Source organism: Phyllostomus discolor, chromosome 11 (assembly GCF_004126475.2).
Source record: "Phyllostomus discolor isolate MPI-MPIP mPhyDis1 chromosome 11, mPhyDis1.pri.v3, whole genome shotgun sequence".
Lineage (NCBI taxonomy): Eukaryota > Metazoa > Chordata > Mammalia > Chiroptera > Phyllostomidae > Phyllostomus > Phyllostomus discolor.
Window position 1 is genome coordinate 59582975 of NC_040913.2, and position 22892 is coordinate 59605866.

General features: G+C 35.1%; 1 long non-coding RNA gene across 1 annotated transcript; it reads left to right on the plus strand.

Moving 5' to 3' along the window:
- Positions 1-13544: 13544 nt before the first annotated feature.
- Positions 13545-19457, plus strand: LOC118497262. Its single transcript, XR_004899784.1, has 4 exons — positions 13545-13637; positions 14363-14368; positions 19058-19061; positions 19447-19457. It is a non-coding gene; the product is annotated as an uncharacterized LOC118497262 (long non-coding RNA).
- The last annotated feature ends 3435 nt before the right edge of the window (positions 19458-22892 follow it).

Sequence of the window (22892 nt, forward strand, 5' to 3'; positions counted from 1 at the left end):
GCTTTGAGACATCAGTCCTTCATCTTCCAGGTTGCTGGTCCCTGAAGTTAAACCATTTTCCTTTGTCAGCACCTGCTTCTTGAGTATTGGCTTTTGTAGCAGCAAGCAGTTGCACCATCTTTTAATTACACTGTTATCAACTTTTATATAAATTACATTAACCCCAGTATGTTTTAAGGTTTGTTTTTGGAGAGGTTTCAACTTAAGGTAATCAAAATTGTTTCTTAATCATTCCATTTAACTTATGCCTTATCCCTTCTATTTCTTACAAACAGGAAGTCAGTTATTGATGCTTGTTTAAATTCAGATTAAATATATTACTTATAGAAATATAAGTTTCATACTGCATCAGAAGACTCAGTTTTCCCAATATCCATGAGCAAAATTTGACCTTTCAGTTACTTGATAAGATTTTGTAGGAAATTAAATAACTATATATGTTTATATAAAAGAGATAAAATTGAGACAAGCATTTGGTGGCTCTTCAACATGAAGTTATTATTTACATATGTGTTTTGTAAAGGAGATGCAAATTCACCAAAATTCATCCAATCAAAGGTAGTCTAATTAAAGTTTCTCTTGGCTAGTGGGAAAAGAAAAGCAATTCTTATAGTTATTGTTGAAAACTATGAAAGAAAAAACAGGAAGCAAAAATTTGAAAGTAATGTGTTTAGTCTTTTGTTATCATAATATAATTTTATTAGAGGTCTAATAAGAGAAGTGAAAACAGGAATTTTGAAATAACACTGTGTGTGTAATATTGTTTCTTCACATTTTGTTTTGATTTTATTTTTTTCCCAGGGCTCATGGAAAGATTGCATTATTCAGGCTCCATTATACATCCATGGGGTTAATGACTGTGTTCTGACAAAGGAAGTTAACTCTGTCACTTACTAGGGCTGGTCCTTTAAACTGTCATCTCTCTCCTTTTTTGCTGGCTTTATGTAGAGAATCCAGGGGAACATTCCACAGTGTAGAAGACTATGTTATTACTAGATTGAAATTCAAATGCTTGCCAAAACTCTATTCCACTCCACCACTGACACTTATTGATATTTAATGAAAATTAGTAGCAAGATTGTGTTTATTAAACTACTGAAATTTTGAGATTATATTTATAGCAGTTAACATTCCCTGACCCATTCGATGGAGGAAATATGGAGAAGGAGAAGAAAATTGTGTGACAAAGGTAACCTTACGGAAGGTAACTGCCTAGACAAAAGAGAGATTTAAACAAAAACAAATATCCACCCATCCCATGAAAAACAGCCTTAATTCTATAGACCTTAACATTGGCATGTTGAATAATTTCTATCAGAACAAGTTTGTATTCTAAAGTGAATAATAGGCACAAAGTGAGGTTGATATGTATGCCCACAGATAGATACTGTTTTGCACTTGGAGAATTCTCAGATTGCTTTTCAGTGATGAATGCTTGAATACCATTCCAAAGCATAGAGCATCCCATTTGTCCATTGGTCAGTACCATTGATCAGTGTTATTGAACTGTCAATGTGCCTCTGTCATCAAAATAAACCATTTTCATGGAAATTATTGCAATTAGACATGTAAGAAATAAATCAGTTTATCTTAAACTATCCCATTTGATGTTTCAGAGATACCAAATCATCTATATAGACACAGATATTGATATTTGTATTGATGAATACACTGCAATCTTTCTGTATTTGAAATGTTGGTGCATTGTTTCCAAGGTAAATATATTGTCACTTGTGACTGATTTTTTTTTATGATATAGGGTACAGAAAAGATCATTAATCTCAATCAGGTTAACTGAGACATAAAATATGAATAGCTTCAGGTTTTAGAAGAGTGTAGTCAGGATTTCCTCAGAGACTTACCAGTTAATATTTGAAGAAAATGTTCAAATGATCCCAGAGCTTAAAACATACTTTAATTAATAGTTTATAAATAACCACACTTGCAGTTTTAGATCTCTAATACTTTTTATTATTAGTGCTATTGTGCTCTTTCGAATCCTAATGTGAAATAAATTGTGTTTTCTCTAACACAATTAGATGTGTTTAGGATTATAACTACCTTTTAAATAAGTCTGAAGTTATTGTCATTGCTAGAATCAAAATATTAAAATATCAACTCCATGATTCTTTTAGCTCTTTTTATTAAAAAAAATGTCACAAGCACCTAAATTGTATTCCTGGGATATATATTCACTCAGTAATTGATTATCATTACTTGAAATATCCCTCTAGAATGTGTTACATTTGTTCCAGATATTTAGGATTTTAACATAGAAAGTTTCTGTTGCATTGCCAAATATCATATACTTTGTACATAGAAGTCTAAAAATGATTTATATTGCTGCTTGGTTTACAATGTTAAAATAGTTTGTGAGTTTTTCCCAGGGGAGGACTGGTCATGTAACTAGTTCCCCTAAATAACAGAACAAGCAATTTATTTGGACAAAATCCAACTTGCATTGAGTGTAAGTTTATGCATGGACAAGTGTGTTTGTCTTTTTGGTTGTAGTTGTTTTTAATTGCAGAATAGTGCAAGTGATAAAATATTAATGAAAAGGTATACTGAAACATTGTATACACCAAGGGATTAACCAAATCCTCTCCATAAACATAACTAAGAATTTAACAAAATTATAGAGGTTTTTCACAAGATATTATGGAATCATTCCATGAAGTTCAGAGCACCGGACAATTCATGAAGCCTATCTATATCAGATCCAGCATCCTAGGAGGGACCACCAGCTCCTGCTCTTCTGGCCTTTATTTGCGGTTTCCTGTTACTAGTGGTACTGACTGGTGCCAGGCAGAACATGTGTGTTATTGGAGTTCTGTAGGATAAGGGTGAAAAAAGAAGGCAAAAACACAAGCCAGCAAGCTTACATGAGGTGAGTGATTTCTTTTACGCTATAGTCAGCGCATGAAATCTATTACACCAAAGCAGATAGGCTGTGAGAAACTAATAACGAGGGGAGGCAAAGAATTTCTCAGCTAGTATAATTATATCTTCTGGGGGGAAATCAATAGAAAATAGATACAAACAACCAGTTTCATTATTAAAAGTCTGTCCTTGGGCCAGATGTGATAATTTTCTTTAAGTAGCAGAGAAGATTGTCATTTCATATAAAACAGCCTTGCAGATGGGTTCAAAAAATCTATGAGTCTGAAAAAAATCACATGTCCTTCCCACATTTATCAATGTCATACCAGTAACACTTCTTAGGCTTTTCCCACACTCATCAATGCCATAATGATATTGCAATGAACTGTAGTCATCTGAAGATATTGAGTCCCAGTTCAATAATTCATGTATTATTTTGTTTTCAATGGTGCCAAGCAGTTTCTTTTCCAATGCCCTTAATTCTATATATATAAGCACTACCTGATTTATTTTATTTTATTTTATAAACCAGGCCCAATTATTGCCCTAAAATAATATTTGCTTCACAGAGAAAACTTAATTTCACAGAACAAAAACAAAAGAGATGGTCTTTCCATTTATTATTTCTTATTAACTGAAAATTTAAGCTAAATTTTTGGGTGGGAAATTATATTTATACAGCATTTGTTTTATCTCTGCTAACTTTCTGTGTCTTAAGTCATTTAATATGGAAAATTTTGGTTTTAAAAATATGGGATTTAAAATAGAAACTCTTGCAGTTTCTTATTGCAAAATTCCAAAGTAATATGATCCAGACTAATTTATTAAATATTCAGAAACACATAAAGAAAAATAACTACTTTACAATAGTGTTCAGTTCTTCTCATTAGTTAATTGGGTATACTTTATAAATTCTTAATAACAAGAACATTAGCAAGTAGTTATGTTTAAATAAATTCAAATCACATTTTTGAATAAAGATTTAAACTTTATACTGGATTGGTTTTAGGATTCAACCAATTTGGGGAAGTTTTAACAGCCTTTTTTAATATAGTACTGACATGTTATTGCAATGGAATTACAAATAATAAAGTTCACCATCATTGGCTTGTTGCTAGTTATGTAAAGTACTATGTTTGCATAAGCTTTTAAATATTTACTTGTTTTGAAATTATTTTTTTTGTGAGATGGTGGAGATATTTTCCTAGTAGTGAAAGTTAAATTTTCTAGAATTTTGATCTAGACAATCTCTTGATGTCTTTGAACTTTTATTATTATTTACTTAGTAGCTACACTTTTTACTGATTTTAGAGAAAGAGAGGAAAGTGCGGGGGGGAGAAACACTTATTTGCTGTTTCACTTGTTTATTCATCCATTGATTGACTATTGTATATGCCATGACCAGAGATCAAACCTGTAACTTTGGCATATCAGAATGATGTTCTAACCAACTAAGCTACCTGGTCAAAGCAATATCTACACATCTAAGTCACTGGTTTATTTCCCTGTTTCTAAGTTGATGAAATATTATATACTTAGGTCAGTACTCTTTGTTTTTATTGGCTGTGTGTAAGAATTATTTTGTCACAGAGGATTAATGTTATCAATCTATACTTGTAGCTTTCAGCAATCCCCTCCTCGAAAGTGGTTTAAAGATCCATTCAGTATATTTCCTTCTCCAATATTAATAGCTGTTATGATGAATTGTCACTAATGCAAAGCAAGATGAATGTTTGAGGGCTGAAAAATTAAATATGTGTATGTATATTTTCATTCAAGTTATAAAATTTTTAAAAAGAAGAGTAGAAAGAAGAATGTTTTAATAAAATGTATGCAACCTAAAAATGGAGGAGAATGTAATGTTGTGCTAATTGGTAGGACTGTACATGGATTGCATTCATAGCAGTGTTACACTTTCCCACCTACTTAAGCTCAGTCTTGGCTGTGTAATTTGTTTTGGTGTTTAGCTTGTTTTTTCATTGCATATTTAGTGTGAGAAGGACAAATAATGATTTTATTCCATAAATCTCTGGATTGAGAGTTGTATCTAAAAATACATATCCAGAAGTGGGGTAAATCAAAAGAACCTATATTCTGTGCCCACAGTTATGATTGGATGAAACTTTGAAGTTTAATGTAATGAGGATGAACATACAAAAGGGAAGTGAATAATTATAGCCAAAGGGTGACGTATGGCAGATTGACTGTGTTAATGATGCAAGATCTTGCTAGGTTGATTTATTAGGAGTTTAAATAGCAGGTATAGTAACTTCTCGTAAAGGTATTAGATGTAGAATGGCAAATTTAAAACTAGATTAAACCAAATATATTAAATATTTGTGTATCACCTTGGACTTCAGAATTCATATTTTGTGGCCAGTACATGACACGCTAACAGGTAGGTTAACTAAAGTGCGGACTGCACGGTTTGCTTAAAACTTTGATTGAAATACCAGAATTTTCCTGGCTTACTGAAGAAGTAGGCAGGGTCTGAAAATTCAGGACATGAGAATTGGATAGATTATGTCCAACAAGCTCAGCCACTCTGTCATCATACTGTTTTCTGTTATGGTCAACATTTGTAGGCTGGAGATTATGGTAGGAGATACACTACAGATTTTAGCTCCCTAATTTCAGTGGACATAGTACAATAAAGATAATATGAGAGTTAAAGACAAAGTGTGCACGATTTCTGTACAAAGTAATGAAAATAGAAAAGTAAAGTGTTTTAAACTTCAGTGATCATTGGTGGTGGCTAATTTATCCTTAGATTCACAGGGATGTACAAAACTAACACTTGCCTATAACATGCAGAGACTTTCCATGTTTGGTGGGGAAAAACCCAGGTGGAGAAACTGCTTTGGGACCTATTTCTGTGTCTCAGAAAAAGTCTGTTTACAGACTTGGAGCTTCTTGGCTGAAGGGAATTCTAGGATTCTCAGTCCTTTTGAGAAAATATCCTGCGACAATGTCACACCTGTATCCTCTGAATCTTCTTCTAACCATTTTTTTTATCCTGTGGTCATTTATGAAATTGTAAGTACTCTGGTAAAGGAAATAGACATTTGGAGATCATTATATATTGAATATGAACTGACAATTATACCTAAAGATCAAAACTTTCATTAGAGGCACTCTGTGGCTTATGGAGACTCTTGACCTGAGTCCATTCTATAAATGCATGCTTACTCTCAATGTATGTAAAGGAGATAAATATGTCTAATTATGGACAGACTACCCATATGGTTGCCTGACCATGAAATGAAGTTGCAGTAATAGCCCCTTAATTCTTTAGTAAAATAATAAATCAAAAACAATATTGCATTTCTGGGGACTTAACAGACATTAATGCCCCAATAAAAACATGCAAGATCAAGTGGTTGGGATTCCAATTGCATGTCCATTTAATTAACTTATTAGTCCAATATAACAGATCTTTTACAATGATTTAGGTTTTGGTAAAGTTAATCAGTTACTGAACAATCACATTATTTTGATGGGGTATTTTTGCATTGTCTGCTGGAATGTGGTATGCATTTATGACTTGGCAAATCTGGTTACATCAAAATTTACATAGATAATCAGAAGCAATTTGCTTCCATCTTGTAGGACAAAACTTAGTATTTTAGTGTGGGTTTGAGGACATTTGTATTCATATTCTACCTAACTGTTGGGAACCGCCCTGCCTGGTTTCAGAAGCTGTGACCCCCCACCAAGGCTAAGACTGAGGGAATGACCTTGGACCATAAGCCACCAAAAAGGCAAAAGCTTATCTCCCTGGCAGGAACACCGATTCTGATCCTTTTACTTCATCCATAACTAGCCCCCAATGCTTGGTTAGTTAGCCAATGATGGGTAAGATTCCCCAAGGGGGGAACAATCTAAGACAGGCACAATCACATAGAAGGCCTCCAAGGAAGGACTTTGGGGGCTACAACAAAAGGGGGTGATGGACCCTCGACCCTGGCTTTGACAAAGCCCAAGTCCTCATTCTGTCTGTGAGAAATCTCCTAATCTCCTGGCTGCCTTACTTCCCTTGACCCACCTAAGCCTGAAACAATGACAGAGGGTGGTGCAGCCCTGTGCTGGAAAGGGCGGGTTCCCCTGGTAATCAGGCCTAAGAAAGAATATGTAAAATCCTGTGAAACCTGCTTTGTTTAGAATGCTCTCAATGAAGTGATAAGGGTCCAAGCAAGAAGTAAGTTTCTTCCTCAAAGTTTTATAGCTCTTTAGCTATCTGACCCTGACTCAAAATAGGCCCTCAGAGTTCTTTGTTATCTATTGTTTGATCCTTACTGCCTGACAATGATTAATGAGCTTTATCTGTATTCCTGTGCAAATGAACCCAATAAAAGCCCATTGAGGAACAGGCTCCTGTCCCTTCTCCTTTGAGAGATCAGCCACCTTTCATCCCCAAACAGATCATGTCTTGGTAGACTTATTCTCATCCATGGAGGCCATGGGGGCCCTGTGGGTGGATCTCCCCCACACATCGCATTCCATTAATGATATTATGTTTATAGGACTAGCAAGAAGGAATTAGCAAGCAAATTAAATGCCTTTGTTGATCACAAGTATGTCCAAAGGTAAGTTTTAAATAGAGGTTTTAGTATAAACCCATGATATATATGTCCACTGAGTGAGTTTAGAACAATGATCTCAGTAGCAGTGAGGATACGTAGTATTCCAGTCTTCATTTCCTAAAACCAATTGCCACTAATTGGAACTAGAGAGATATCTTTGGGGAAATACATGATTTCATGTCTGATATTGAAATTTGTCATGTGAGAATGCAAGTCTCCTTAATTTGATCATGAAAATGAATGACATGATAATACACTAAACATTTAACATGATAAATAGCAATGGTGATACAGTGATACTCAAGCATTTGAAAATAGAAAAAAAATCCAAAGAAAATTTTACAGAAATTGCAAGTAGTAAATATTGAAGTGATAAAATTATAAAATCTCAATTTTACAAACTTCCAATGTAAAATTACTTCAAGCAAGGATATTCAATGTGGTGATAGGTGGTTGGGGAAATGGATTTGTACATGGTTTTAAAACCAAAGTGTCAATTTCAAAGTGAAGTATGCTTCTTTACTATAAAAGTGCTGATTGATGGTTACCACCTTCATACAAATGATTACCATCCAAGAGGGAAGCTCCCTAAACACCTCATTATGATATAAATGCAGATGTCATAAAACCTACATTCTATTATTGTGAAAATATGTCACATAATCTAGTCTTGAGAAAACAAGTCAAAATATGTTTATAATACATTCCTCAAGAAAAGTAGAGTTGGAATCTTCAAAACATTATCATAGGAGAAAATTTGAAAACTGATGAGATTATGAAAAAGTAAAGAAAAAAAAACAGAAATTGTGTCAAAATTGATTAAATCCTGGATAGAAAAACAAACCAACAAAAAATGCTATGAAAGACTTATAGGACAAAAAGGGAAATTGGAAGATTTTCAGCATATATTAGATTATGTTACTGAATTGATGCTAATTTTCTTAAGCATGATAATAGTACTATAATTATATAAACAATGTTCTATGTTTAAGAAATTCATAGGAAAAATTTAGAGATATATCACATTGTTTCCTACTTTTAAATGTCTGAGAAGAAGAAAAGCAAGGATTGTCTAAGAAACACATCTGAGAACCACTTTATGGGAACAATGTATAGTACATTCTTGTATTAAAAGACTTGAAGGTAATTTATGTCTTCTAACATCTTAGGCAAGATAATTATTATGTATTGTTATATAAAGAATTCACTTATTTCACAATGTAGAAGTACAATATTTATAAGGCAGTTGAATGTTTTAAACAGATATCATCATTTACTATGTTGTGAATTTCTATTAATATAAAATGTTTCTCATATTTTGAAATTTGTACTGGCCTTCAAAATTTTTTTATTAAACTAACTTATTGCAATTTTTAACATAGCAAATCAAATTATGTTCATTTTTAGACATGGTAGTCTTACATATACAGTTAATATAACCTAACCCCTATTAAGTAACTTTTAACTAAAATTCACTATCTAGATAAAAATATAATTTTTCATGATACTGACTCTCTGTGTATAACTTGAATTTATAATTAAACAACATTTAAATAAGAAAGCACATATGCTTAGAGGCATAATGGTATCAATGAAAACAATAAACAAAGTAACTCAGGTAAAAACTAGTAGGTCAAAATATTATATTAACTATAAATTATATAGTGTCCAATTAATAATATTCAAATAATAGTACTGAAATATCTGCTAGCTTATTTAGATCATGAAATAATACTGTAAAAAATAATGTACTTATATAATTCCTTTTTTCATTCAAATAAAATTATTTTATCATTAAATTTTTACACATTAAAGTTTTTTTCTATTGTTCAATTACAGGTGTCCCCATTTTTTCCCCATTACTCTTACATGACCTACCCAAACCACCTCCCACATTCAGTCTTACCTCCTGCCCACTGTTGTCTTTGTCCATGGGTCCCTTATACATGTTCATTGACCACCCCTCTTCTTCTATTCCTGTTATCATCCTCCCCGCTCCTCTCTGGTTATTGTCATTCGTTCTTTATTTCCATGTCTCTGGGTCTATTTTGATTGATTATTTCTTTTGTTAATTAGGTTCAATTTATAGGTAAGATTATATGGTATTTGTCACTCACCTCCTGGCTTATTTCACTTAGCATAATGCTTTCCAGTTTCATCCATACTGTCAAAAAGGCTAGCAGTTCCTTCTTTCTTTCTGCTTCATAGTATTCCATTGTGTAACCGTACCACAGTTTTTTTTTTATCCACTTATTTACTGATGGGCACTTAGGCTATTTCTAGCACTTGGCTATTGTAAATAATGCTGCTACCAACATAGGAGTGCATAGGTTCTATTGAAATGGTATTTCAGATTCTTAGGGAATAGTCCCAGAAGCAGAATGCCAGGTCAAAAGGCAGTTCTACTTTCAGTTTTCTGAGGAAATTCCATATTGTTTTCCACAGTGGCTATACGAGGCTACATTCCCACCAACAGTGTACTAGGGTTCCTTTTTCTCCACAACCTCACAAGCATTTGTGGTTTGTTGATTTGCTTTTGATGGCCATTCTGACTGGAGTGAAGTAGTATCTCATTGTGGTTTTAATTTGCACCTCTCTGATGGCTTATGATGCTGAGCATCTTTTCATATGTCTCTGGGCCCTCTGTATGCCCTTCTTGGAGAAGTGTTCAGGTTCTTTTCTCATTTTTTAATTGTATTTTTTGTCTTCTTGGTGTAGAGTGCAGTGAATTCTTTATATATTTTGGAGATCAAATGTTGGGAACCCCCCTGACTGGTATCAGAAGCTGAAACCCCCGCCTAGGCTAAGGCTAAGGGAATGCCCTTGGAACCGTAAGCCAGCAAGGAGACAAGGGCTTGTCTCCCTGGAAGGAATGCTGCTTCTGCTGCTTCATTCATAACTGAACCCCAAAAAGCTTGGTCGGTTAGCCAAAGACGGGTAAGATTCCCCATGGAGGGAATGACCTAAGCCAGGCACGATCACTTTGGGAGGCCCCCCAAAAGAAGGATTTGGGGGGCTGCAGAGAAAGAGGGTGACGGACCCTCGCTCCTTGGCTTTGACATAGCCTGAGTTATCATTGTCTGGGAGAATATCTCCTTATTGCCTTAGTTCCCACCTAAGCCTGAAACAATGACAGGGTGGTACAGCTCTGTGCTGAAAAGGGGTGGATTCCCGGGGTGATTAGGCCTAAGAAAGAACATGTAAATTACTGTGAAACTTTCTTTGTTTAGAATGCTCTCAGTTGAATGAGAGGGGTCTAAGGAGGAAGTTTGTTCCTCAAAGTCTTACAGCTCTTTGACCCCCACTCAATAGACCAGCAGAGTTCCTTGTTTTCTATAGTTTCTTACTTCCCACTGATAAGTACTGTACTTTACCTGAATTATTATGCAAAATGAGCCCAATAAAAGCATGTATAGACGGTAAATCGAGGCCCTCCCCACTAGGGGGGGTAGCCATTTCTGTCCCTACTTCCCCACAGAAACTAGTCTTGTCTCTGTGCATGTGTGTTTGTTTCTCGTGCGTTTTTCAGTGAGCCATCCACAGCGTTCCGTGGTCACTACTGGCCGGTGACCCACGCGCAACAATCAAACCCTTGCTTTAGGTATCATTAACAAATATGTTTTCCTATATAGTTGGTTCCCTTTTCATTTTGCTATTGTTTTCTTTAGTCAAGCAGAAGATTTATAATTTGATGAAGTCCCATCTTTTTATTCTTTCCTCTATGTCCCTTGCTCTAGGGGACATATTGGTAAAAATTTGCTGTGTGGTTTATCTGAAGTTCTCTTGCCTATGTCCTCCTCTAGGACTTTTATAGTGTTGTGACTTATATTTAAGTATTTTATCCATCTTGAGTTTATTTTGGTGTATGGTATAAGTTGGTGATTGAGTTTTCATGTAGCTGTACAGACCTCCCAACACCATTTGTTGAAGAGGCTATTTTTTTTCTCCATTTTATGTTCCTGTACCCTTTGTCAAATATTAATTGACTATAGAGACATGGGTTTATTTCTGGGCTCTCTATTCTCTTCCATTAGTCTATGTATCTGTTCTTATGCTAGTAGCAGACTGTTATTACAGAGGCCTTGCAATATACTTTGATATCAGATATTATGATCCACCCTAGTTTGTTCTTTCTCAAAATTGCTGAGGCTATTTGGGGTCATTTATGGTTCTATATAAAGTTTTTTTTTTAATATCTTTTTTTTAAAGATTTTATTCATCTATCTCTAGAGAGGGAAGGGAGGGAGATAGAGAGAGAGAAACATCAATGTGTGGTTGCTGGGGCTCATGGCCTGCAACCCAGGCATGTACCCTGACTGGGAATCGAGCCTGCGACACTTTGGTTCACACCCCAAGTTCAATCCACTGAGCTATGTCAGCCAGGGCCATATAAAGTTCTGAATTGTTTTTTCTATATCTGTGAAATATGTCATTGTTATTTTAACAGACAATTGTGTTAAATCTATAAATTGGCATTGGGTGGTATGGACATTTTGATAATGTTAATTCTTCCAATCTATAAACATGCTATACTCTTCCATTTATTTGTGTCTTCCTTAATTTCTTTCTTCGGTGTTGTGTAATTTTCTGAGTACAGGTATTTCACCTCCTTGGTTAAGCTTATTTCTAGGTACTTTATTTTTATTGTTGCTGTAGCAAATTGGATTTATTTCCTGATTCTCTCTTTGATATTTCATTTTTGTTTTAGAAAAATGTCTTCAATTTCTGAATATTGACTTTGTATCCCACTGTGTTGCCAAATTCACTTATTAGGTCATATAATGTTTTGGTGGTGTCTATAGGGTTTTCTAGATACAGTATCATGTCATCTGCAAACAGTGACAGTTTTACTTCTTCCTTCCCAATATGGATGTCTTTTATTTCTTTTTCTTGTGTGATTGCTGTGGCTAGGACTTCCAATAATATGTTGAATAGAAGTGGTAAAAATGAACACATTTGTCTTGTTCCTGATCTTAATGGGAAAGTTTTAAATTTTGGCCAATTGAAGATGATGTCAGCTGTAGGTTTCTTGTATATGGCTTATTTTTATGTTAAGATGTGCTTCCTCTACTCCCATTTTGCTGAGTGTTTTTATCATCAATGTGCTCTACCATTTCAAATATTTTTCCACATCAATTAATGTGATCATGTGAATTTTGTTTTTCCTTGTTTATGTGGTATATTATGTTTATTGATCTGACAATATTGTACCATACTTGCCTCCCTGGCATGAATCCCACTTGAATATGGTGTATGATCTTTTTAATGTATTGCTGGATTCAGTTTGCCAATATTTTGGTGAGAATTTTAGCATCTATGTTTGTCAGCAATATTGGCTTGTAGTGTTCTTTTCTTGTTGTGTCTTTAACTCATTTTCAGATTGGGATGATGGTGGCCTCACTAAAAGAATTTTGGAGTCTTCCCTCTTCTTGGATTTTTTGGAATAGTTTGAGAAGATTAGGGGTTAGCTCTTCCTTAAATGTTTTGTAAAATTATCCTGTGAAACCATCTAGTCTAGGGCTTTTTTTGTGCCAGAAGTTTTTTGATTACTGCTTTGATTTCATCAGCTGTTTCCAATCTGTTCAGGCTTTCTGCTTCTTCTTGATTCAGTTTTGGAAGATTATATTTTTTTTTCTAAAAAATTATCCATTTCACCTAGGTTTTCAAATTTCTTGGCATATAGTTGTTTGTAATTATTTTTTACAACCCTTTGTACTTATGTGATATTAGTTGTAATTTCTCATCTTTCATTATTTTATTTTACTTATTTGGTTCCTATCTCTTTTTCTCATGCAGTGTCTGGTTAAAGGCTTGCTAATTTTGCTTATCTTTTCAGAGAACCAGCTCCTGGATGTTTTGATCCTTTGAGTTGTTCTTTTAGTCTCTATGTCATTTAACTCTGCTCTGATCTTGGTTATTTTGTTCCTCCTACTCACTCTGGTCTTTATCTATTGTTGTTCCTCCAGTTCTTGCAGACATAAGGTTAGGTTGTTTATTTTAAATGTTTCTATTTTCTGTAGGTAGGCCTGTATTGCTATGAAATTCCCCCCCAACAGTGCCCTTGGTGTGTCCCCTAGTTTTTGGACTGTTGTGTGTTCATTTTCAATTGTTTCCAGAATTTTTTAAATTTCTTCCTTGGTCTCATTATTAACCAACTCATTGTTTATTAACATGGTATTCATGAATTCAAATTTTTTTAGTGTTTTCTTTGAGGTTGGTTTCTAGTTTCAAGTCCTCTTGGTCCAAAAAAATGCTTAATATAATTTCAATATTTTTGAATTTGTTGAAGTTTGATTTATTTCCTATCATGTGGCCTACATTTGAAAATATTCCAAGTGCACTTGTAAAGAATGTGTAATTTGCTTCTTTGGAATGATAGGATATACATAGATATCCTTAATCAGTTAAGTCCATTTTATGTAGGACATTGTTCCATGCCAAAATATCCTTGTTGATATTTTGTTTGGAAGATCTATACATTGTTGACAATGAGGGTTTAAAATCCTCTAGTAAACTGTGTTGCTGTCTATATCTTTCTTTAAGTCCTCTAAGATTTTCCTTACATATTTGGGTGCTCCTATGTGGAGTGCATATATGTTTACAATGTTTAAGTCTTCTTGATGGATTCTTCACTTGAGTATTATGAAGTGTCCTTCTTTGTCTCTCTTTATGACCTTGTTTTCAGTCTATTTTTTTTTCTGAAATCAGTATTGCTACCCAAGCTTTTATTCCTGTCCATTTGATTGAAATATTTTTTCCAGCCGTTCACTTTCAGTCTGTGTAGGTCTTTTGTTCTGAGGTGGGTCTCTCATAGGCAGCATATGTGCAGGTCATGTTTTCTTATCCATTCACTTACCCTACATCTTTTGATTGGAGCATTTAATCCATTTACATTTAAGGTTATTGTTGATAGGTCCTTATTCATTTGTACTTTTCCCCTTTGTAACTGTGTTCCTCTCTCTCTCACTTTTTTTTCTTCATCTTCTTAAAGCAGTCCCTTTAGCATTCTTGCAATGCTGGTTTGGTGAAGATGTATTCTTTTCGCCTTCTTTTGTCTTGAAAAGTCCTTATTTCACCTTCCATTTTAAATGAGAGCCTTGCTGGGTAGAGTAGTCTTGGTTGTAAGCCTTTGCTTTTCATCACTTGGAATATTTCTTGTCATTCCCTTCTGACTTGTAGTATTTCAGTTGAGAAGACAGCTTCTAGCCTTATCAGGGCTCCCTTGTATGTTACTTCTTGCTTCTCCTTGTGCCATTAAGATTCTCTCTTAGTGTTTGAATTTTGCCATTTTAATTATGATGTTCTTAGAATGGGCCTCTTTAAGTTCATCTTGATTATGACCCTCTGTGCTTCCTGAACATTCATGACATTTCCCCTCTCCAGGTTAAGAAAGTTTTCTGTCATTATCTTTTCAAGGAGTGTTTCTATCCTTTGGTCCTTTTCTTCTTCTTCTGATATTCCTATGATTTGAATTTATTTCATTTCATGTTGTTCTGAAGTTCTCTTAATCTATCCTTACACTTTTTGAGTCTTTTTTCTTATGCTGTTGCTCTACCTGTGTATTTCTACCTTGTCTTCCAACTCACTAATTTGGTCCACTGCATCATCCAGCATGCCTGGAATTCATTCTAGTGCATTTTTTATTTCAGATATTGTATTCTTCATTTCTTTCTGGCTTTTGTTTACAGTTTCTGTTTCTTTTTTTCATACTGTTGTACTTCCTACTCAATTTCTTGTAGTTGTCACTGAGTTCCTTAAGCATCCTTATAACCAATATTTAATGCTATGTCTAATAGTTTGCCTGCCTCTATTTCATCTAGCACTTTTAATGGGGATTCTTCTGTTCCTTTCCATTGTGAGTTCTTTCTTTATCTCCTCATTTTAGGTGGCTTTTTTTCTGTTTCTGGATGTTCTTCTTTGCCTGCTGTCTTTGTGGGGTGAACTTCTGTGGTAGGAGTTCTGTGGGACACAGTGGTGCTGACACTTTGAGCTCCTTGTCTGGATGCCCTAGGTTTGCCTTTTCTTCCATTTAGGTGTGCTCTCTTGTACTTGGGCTTTACCAGTTGGTGGCTCCTTTGTTGGTGGGTCTTCTCCTCCAGGAGGCTTGCTGGTAGTCACAACACCCACCTTGTCTTTTATGCTGTTGTGCAGGTACTGGTTAACAAAGCAGTATTACCTGGCAACCAAACATACTCCAGCAAAAAGTACAACCCCTACAACAATCAGCAATGCCAATTGCAATTGAACTAAAATTAGTAAAGGTGAAGAGAGACTGTGGAAATTGTAAGATATAAGGAAGGAAATATGAGATGACAAAAAGAGGGGAAATTGCTATTGAGTGGTAAGAGGGAGAAGAATTTATAAGAGTTGTGGTAGAACCAAGGCAAAGAAAGGGGGAGAACAAAATTTAAAACATATGTAAAACATGAAAGAGTGATGGAAACGATGGTGTAAAAAAAAGGAAGAGTGTACCAGGAGGGTTGAAGTCAGATTGGAAAGGTACTAGACCATCAAGAGCCAAATTACAGAAAATCACAGCAGGGTCAATAGCAACAACAGCTGAAGTTTAATAAAGGTGGAACAAGGATAACAATATTATAGAAAATCAAAAAGTGAATATTAGATGTCTATAGTAAAGAAAAATGATTTTGGTAGGATGAGCGAGATAAATTAATAAGAATAAGGTATAAAGGCCAGGTTGAGAGAGGGGGGGCGGAAATAAATGAGAGAGAAAACAATGAAATAAGATTCCTAACTCAGCTGAACAAGGGTAGGGGGAAGGCAAAATGAGGCAAATCCACAGGAAAAAATTCTATCAGGTGTAAAGTACAAACAAATACTGAACAATAGGAGTTCTTTTGGAGAAGGACAGCAATAACCATGGTATCTCATTCAACTAGCCACTGTTCATAGATGCTGGAAAAATAATACAGCTCTTATAAAAGGGGAAACTTATGAGTTGACTTAAGAAAGAAGAGTGCTGGACTCCCAGCCAAGAAAAGGCATAGGTAGATACACTTTGTTTCCTTACACAGCAAAAAGAAGGACAACAACAAATTCAAAAATAGAAAATAACCAGAACTGCCAGATAATCCAACTGTATGAAAGTACAACAATCAAGGTGTTGAAGAAAGAAATATTCATTTAGACTAGTAGGGGGGCAAATACAGGCAGCCAGGAAATAGAGGATGCATAGCAAGGCAGTGGCTGGAAAACTAGGTGGGTAAGGCAGTCCTTTACCCACCACACTAGAAGAGTGGGTGGTCCTTTATTTGCATGTTAACAAATTGTGAGGAAAAACTGAGGAGCAAGACGGACAACACAATCCGGGGTTCCAGTGTGAAGGAAATAAAGCCTCAAAGCCTCTGACTGCAAAATACTATGGGAGTTGCAACAGTGGGAGAAACTCCCAGCCTCACTGGAGAATTCATTGGAGAGACCCACAGGGTCCTACAATTTACACTAACCTACACACCAGGAATCAGCACCACAGGGGCCCAATTTGATTGTGGGTAGTGGGAGAAGTGATTGAAAGCTGGCCGAGAGCCAAGCAAGCAGCACTATTCCCTCTCGGGCCCTTCCTCCCGACACAGCATCACAATGCAGTGATGTGGGTTGCCCACACTGGCAAATACCTAAGGCTTCATCCCTTACAATATAACACACTCAGTGAGACAAAAAAAATTGCCCAAATGGAAGGACAGTTCAAAGCTCCAAAAATAGAACTAAGTGATGAAGTGATAGCCATCCTATCAGATGCAGAGTTCAAAACACTGGTAATCCAGATGCTCACAGAAATGTTTGAGAATGGTTGCAAAATAGAAGAAAAAGTGAAGGCTGTGAAAAGTGAAATGAAGAAAAATGTACAGGAAACCAACAGTGAAGGGAAAAAAACTGGGACTCAAATCAACAAATTGGAATAGAAGAAAGAAAGAAAGATTCAACCAGAACAGAATGAAGAAACAAGAATTCAAAACAATGAGAAATGGCTTAGGAATCTCTGGGACAATTTTAAACATTCCAACATACAAATTATAGGGGTGCTGGAAGGAGAAGAAAAAGAGCAATAAATTGAAAAATTATTTGAAAACATAATGAAGGAGAACTTCCCCAATCCAGCAAAGGAAATAGACTTCCAGGAAGCTCAGAGAGTCCCAAAGAAGTTGAACAAACACCAAGGCACATCATAATTACATTACCCAAGAGTAAAGATAAGGAGAGAATCTTAAAAGCAGCAAGAGAAAAGGAGACAGTTACCTTCAAAGGAGTTTCTATAAGACTATCACCTCTGAATACTGTCAATCTGTTCTCTATGTTCAGAGGGGAGAGGAGAGGGAATTTCAGGGGAAAAGGGGAAGGGTTTACAGGAACAAGTATAAAGGACACATGGATAAAAAACTAGGGGTGGGTGGAAATGGGAGGGAGGAGGGGTGGACTGGGTGGGTGGGCTGGGATGGGAGTAAAAGATAGAAAATTGTACTACAACAACAATTAAAATAAAATGAAAAAAAAAAAAAGACTATCACCTGATTTCTCAAAAGAGACTTTACAGGCAAGAAGGGGCTGAAAAGAAGTATTCAAAGTCAGGAAAGGCAAGGATCTACATCCAAGATTACTCTATCCAGCAAAGCTATCATTTAGAATGGAAAGCAGATAAAGTGCTTCCCAGATAAGGTAAAGTTAAAGGAGTTCACCATCACCCAGCTCTTATTATATGAAACTTTAAAAGGGCTTATCTAAGAAAAAAATGTGATAAAAAATACGAACAGTAAAATGACAACAAACTCATAACTATCAACAACTGAACCTGAAAAACAAAAACAAAAACAGAAACAATAATGAACTAAGCAAACAATGAGAACAGGAACAGAATCACAGAAATGGGGATCACATGAGGGGTTATTAGCAGGGAGGGTGAGAATGAGTAAAATGATACAGGGAATCAAAAGCATAACTTGTAGGTGCAAAATATATGGTGGGGGGAAATTGAGAAGCCAAAGAACTTATATGTACTACCCATGTATATGAACTAAGGGAAGAGGGAATGCTGGTGGGAGCAGGACAGAGGGGAATAAAGGGGAGAAAAATGTCAGGACAACTGTAATAACATAATCAATAAAATATATATATTTAAATATTTTATTTATTTATTTTTAGAGAGAGGGGAAAGGAAGGAGAAAGAGAAGGAGAGAAACATCAATGTGTGGTTACCTCTCACATGCCTCCTATTAGTGGCCCCACCTGGCTTGAAACTGAGTCATGTGTCCTGACTGGGAATTGAACCAGCAATTGTTCAGTTTGGTTCACAGGCCAGTGCTTATTCCACTGAGCTACACCAGCCAGGGCTTCATTAAAATATATTTTAAAAAATATAAATAAATAAATAAAAGTTAAAAAGAAAATACTGCAAAGAGAGAGAGAGAGGAAGGAAGGAAGGAAGGAAGGAAGGAAGGAAGGAAGGAAGGAAGGAAGGAGGAAGGGAGGGAGGGAGGGAGGGAAGGAGGGAAAGAAAGAAACAAAGAAAGAAAAAATAAGAGTGTTTATGTGAGGTTAGATGGAGGGAAATAATGAGAGCAAGGGATAGAAACTTGGAGTAGCGTGAGAGAAAATAAAGTTTACACCAAAAGTAATAAAGCTCAGGAAGATGGAAAAACAAATTAAGATAAGGGAAGGGTGCTGTGTGTGACTTGGAATAATAATAATATGATAAGAAATATATAATCTGGATAAAATAATAAAAAGTGAAAGACCAAGAGAAGTGAATTATTTGGAACACAAGTGAAATGAAAGAAGGAAAATTAAAATGCTACATGAAAAAAATGAAAAAAAACAAACAAAAACATACAAATAAAAATAAATGGAAAGAAGAAATAAATAAAAACAAAAGCATGCTAATTCTGATAAAGAGCAAAGTTAAATTTGTCTCAGCTGTTGGTGTGTGCCTCCTGACTTCTTTCTGGATCTGTCTCTGGTTTTCTCTCAGCTCCAGGTCTTACTGTCTTACTCTTGGGGGGAAAAAAAAAGAAAAAAGAAAAGAGAAGAAAAGAGAAGAGAAAAGAAAAGAAAAGAAAAGAAAAGAAAAGAAAAGAAAAGAAAAGAAAAGAAAAGAAAAGAAAAGAAAAAAGAAAAGAAAAAAGAAAAGTCTTGTGTTGATTGTTAAACCTGCCCAGCTTGTTTTGCAAATCTTCCCAGTTCCTGCAGGCAATGGGGAACTGGGCTCCATTTTCCTTTCCTGTGGTTCCACAAGGATGGGGGCTTAGTCTGGGTAATCACAGGTGCCCAATTTCCAGCTCATGCCCTCAGAGCACTGTGCAGCCTACATTGTCTACTCTGCATAATTGCACCAGGCTGACACCTATAAGGCCCCTTGCTTTGCACCCCTTTGATCGATCCCTGAGGTGCCCTGAGTGGGGCCAAATTGAGTCCACATTCCTCCCTCTTTTTTGGCCTGGCGGCTCTATGCACTAGGTCCCTGCATGGTGCATTCAGTTCCCCTTTTGAAAAGCCTCTTTGAGGTTCACTGCTGCTTTGAGCCACCTCCCAGCTTTCCATACACTCCAACTCTCTAGCAAGTCCAGAGTCTATCTGGATCACAGCCAACATGGCCTACCTTCTCTCCTAGCTCTGGGTGTCACCAGGATCCCCCAAATTCTCTGGCACTGTCCTGGCCAGCAACTACCTTCCCAACCTGCCTATGCCACCAGATTTGTGTGCACTTGTTGCCTTTTAATTTTTTTCCCCAGTGACTTTGTGTACAGGTCTCTCCTGACATGGGATTGGGGCTTCACCACCATGGGAGGGGAGGACAGGGAGTTGCTAGGCTACTGTCACTAACCCAGCTCTTCTCCAATGTGCCTGTGGTAGCCATAGTCTCTGGCACCTGACCCAGGGACCTTTCCTGTCAACCAATAAAGCCTCCTTACCCCACATTTTGAAGTGTCCTCTGAATACTTTGGCTGTTCACTTTGTTCTTTGGAAGATCAGCTAAGTGTCCCAGTTGAGCACACGAGCAAGTGGGCTCAGCTCCCACCTTCTCTCTACTATAATTCTGTTATTAATGTGACTTGATTAGCTAGTTATTTTCAATATTGATAAAGGGTATTTGAAACATTGATTTATTATTACGTAGTTGAATCATTCAAATTTTTCTGTTGAGTTTTTTAATCCTTCTTAATATTTTTTGTGAAATAATGGCTGTTCCAGGATAATCAGATGCCTTTAGCATCACATTTTCCTTTTGTGTTTTCAACAGATGCAAAGATTGATGATTTCTTCTAAGTAAAACTAAGTTGAATGTATTGTGTCTATAAGGTAATTACATAATCCCCAATGGGTTTACTTTCAAGTAGATAAATTACACTTGTTTAAACTTAAACAATAAAACATTAACTATTACATTTTTATTAGGCTTATTTCTGTCAAGGAAATCATCTTTAAATGATTTTATTCTATAAAAATGTTTAAAATGTTATAGAATATTATTCCAAGCTATAAAATATTGAAGTATTTTAGAAATACAATATACTAAGCAATTCAAATAATGTCTTCAAAGTTATAATGAATAATACCATAGGACCTCTTCCTAATTTCTCCATTAAGTAGTCCCTCTTACTTGTAAAGTCTATAATTTATGGAGATTAAAAGAATAAAGATAATTATCAACATCTTATCAATACAGTGATATAATCATGTTCATGTAGGCAAAGTATTGGTCATTTCAATTTAAATGGTTGATGCCGATTTTGTTCTAGCAATGGTTGATTGCTAGAACAAAATATATTATAATGTAACACAAGATCAGTCCTTAAAATCTAAAACTGAAAACCATGTAAGTTATCCTCACTCTATTACATTACTTTACCCTTTTATCACAGACACAAATGGACTTATGGTAAAATAGTATTAGTTAAAGTGAATATTATACCAATGATCTGTAAGAATCTTAGCAAATTTTTGAAGGTTTAATAAAATCAATCAAAATAAAGTCAGAAGTATGCCAAGAACAGTAATGTTAATATTAAAACAAATTACATCTATTATTTGATCTAAACATTCAGAAAATGTCATTATGAGTAGGCAAGAAGAACCTATCTGTAAGAAAGATTAGAGAGAGAAGATGGAAGAATTTTAATTTTCTTCCACAAGATACACATTAAAGTTATAATCTGAAATATCTATTGCCCTGACTATTCTCTCCATTTGATTTTTTTTTCTTGTTAAACAGTCATAAAACTATTTAGCATTGGACCCTTCTGTGTACTCTCTTTTTCCATTTACAAAATATTGTTTGGGTGAAAGTCAGTCAATTTCACAGGATTTTGCATGCTGACCAAAATGCGTACGTGCCTCTGCAACTGTGTTATATTCTGAAATTCCTTCACTTGTGCTGCAAACATTTGGCAAATTGAGATTCAACATTTTATTTGTGTTAGACAGTGTTAATTACTTTTGTTTAATGTAATAATTAAATACCAATTACCAATGCATAAATGTAGGTAAAGTATATACAATTTGAATGTATATATACAATCAAGTATGAACTGAATATACAGGTACAAGTAAATATCTTTATAATGAGCAAGTGTAATTAGTATCAGAGTGATTATATGGATATTCTCTAATTCATTTAATATCTTTAAATTATTAATAGTTACATTCCTTATTTTTTAACTTATTTTTTCTCTATTTTTATTGTTAATTCTATTATATATGTTCCCATCTCCCCTTTGCCCATTTCTACCACAGCTAAAACTTTAATATATATAAAATTAATATTTTAGTCAAACATTAATATTACTTCTCTTTTTTGGCTTGCCTTTTTATTTTTTTAATTTTTATTTTAATTGTTGTTCATGTACAGTTTTCTGCCTTTTCCTCCATCCCAACCCACCTACCAGCCTTTCCCACCTCCCTCCAGTTTCCATCCCCTCTTGTCATTGTCCATGTGTTATTTATACTTATTGCTGCAAACCCTTCACCTTTTCCCCCTGAAATTCCACCACCCTCCCCTCTGGTTACTGTCAGCCTATTCTCAATTTCAGTGTCTTTGGTTATATTTTGCTTGTTTGTTTTGTTGATTAGGTTCCTGTTAAAGGTGAGATCATATGATACTTATCTCTTTTTTTACTCAAATCTAGATGTCACATATAAGGTGAGTTTGCAACCCACAGTTTAAGAGGAACTACAGATCTTTTTGGTTTTTATTTTTTGTTTGCAATTAAAGTGATCCTGGTTTTCAAGTGCTTATTATCTGTTTTGAGCATTCAGTTTGATTAATGGACTTCCACAATTTTTCAACACTGCTATGGAATATATGTTTCAAGTATTATGGGTAAAATATCTTGATTTGTAAGATTCACTTTATGTACTGACTCATTCGTAATTTATGGTTGAAGGTAATCATGATATTTTATTAGCAAATTAAAGCAT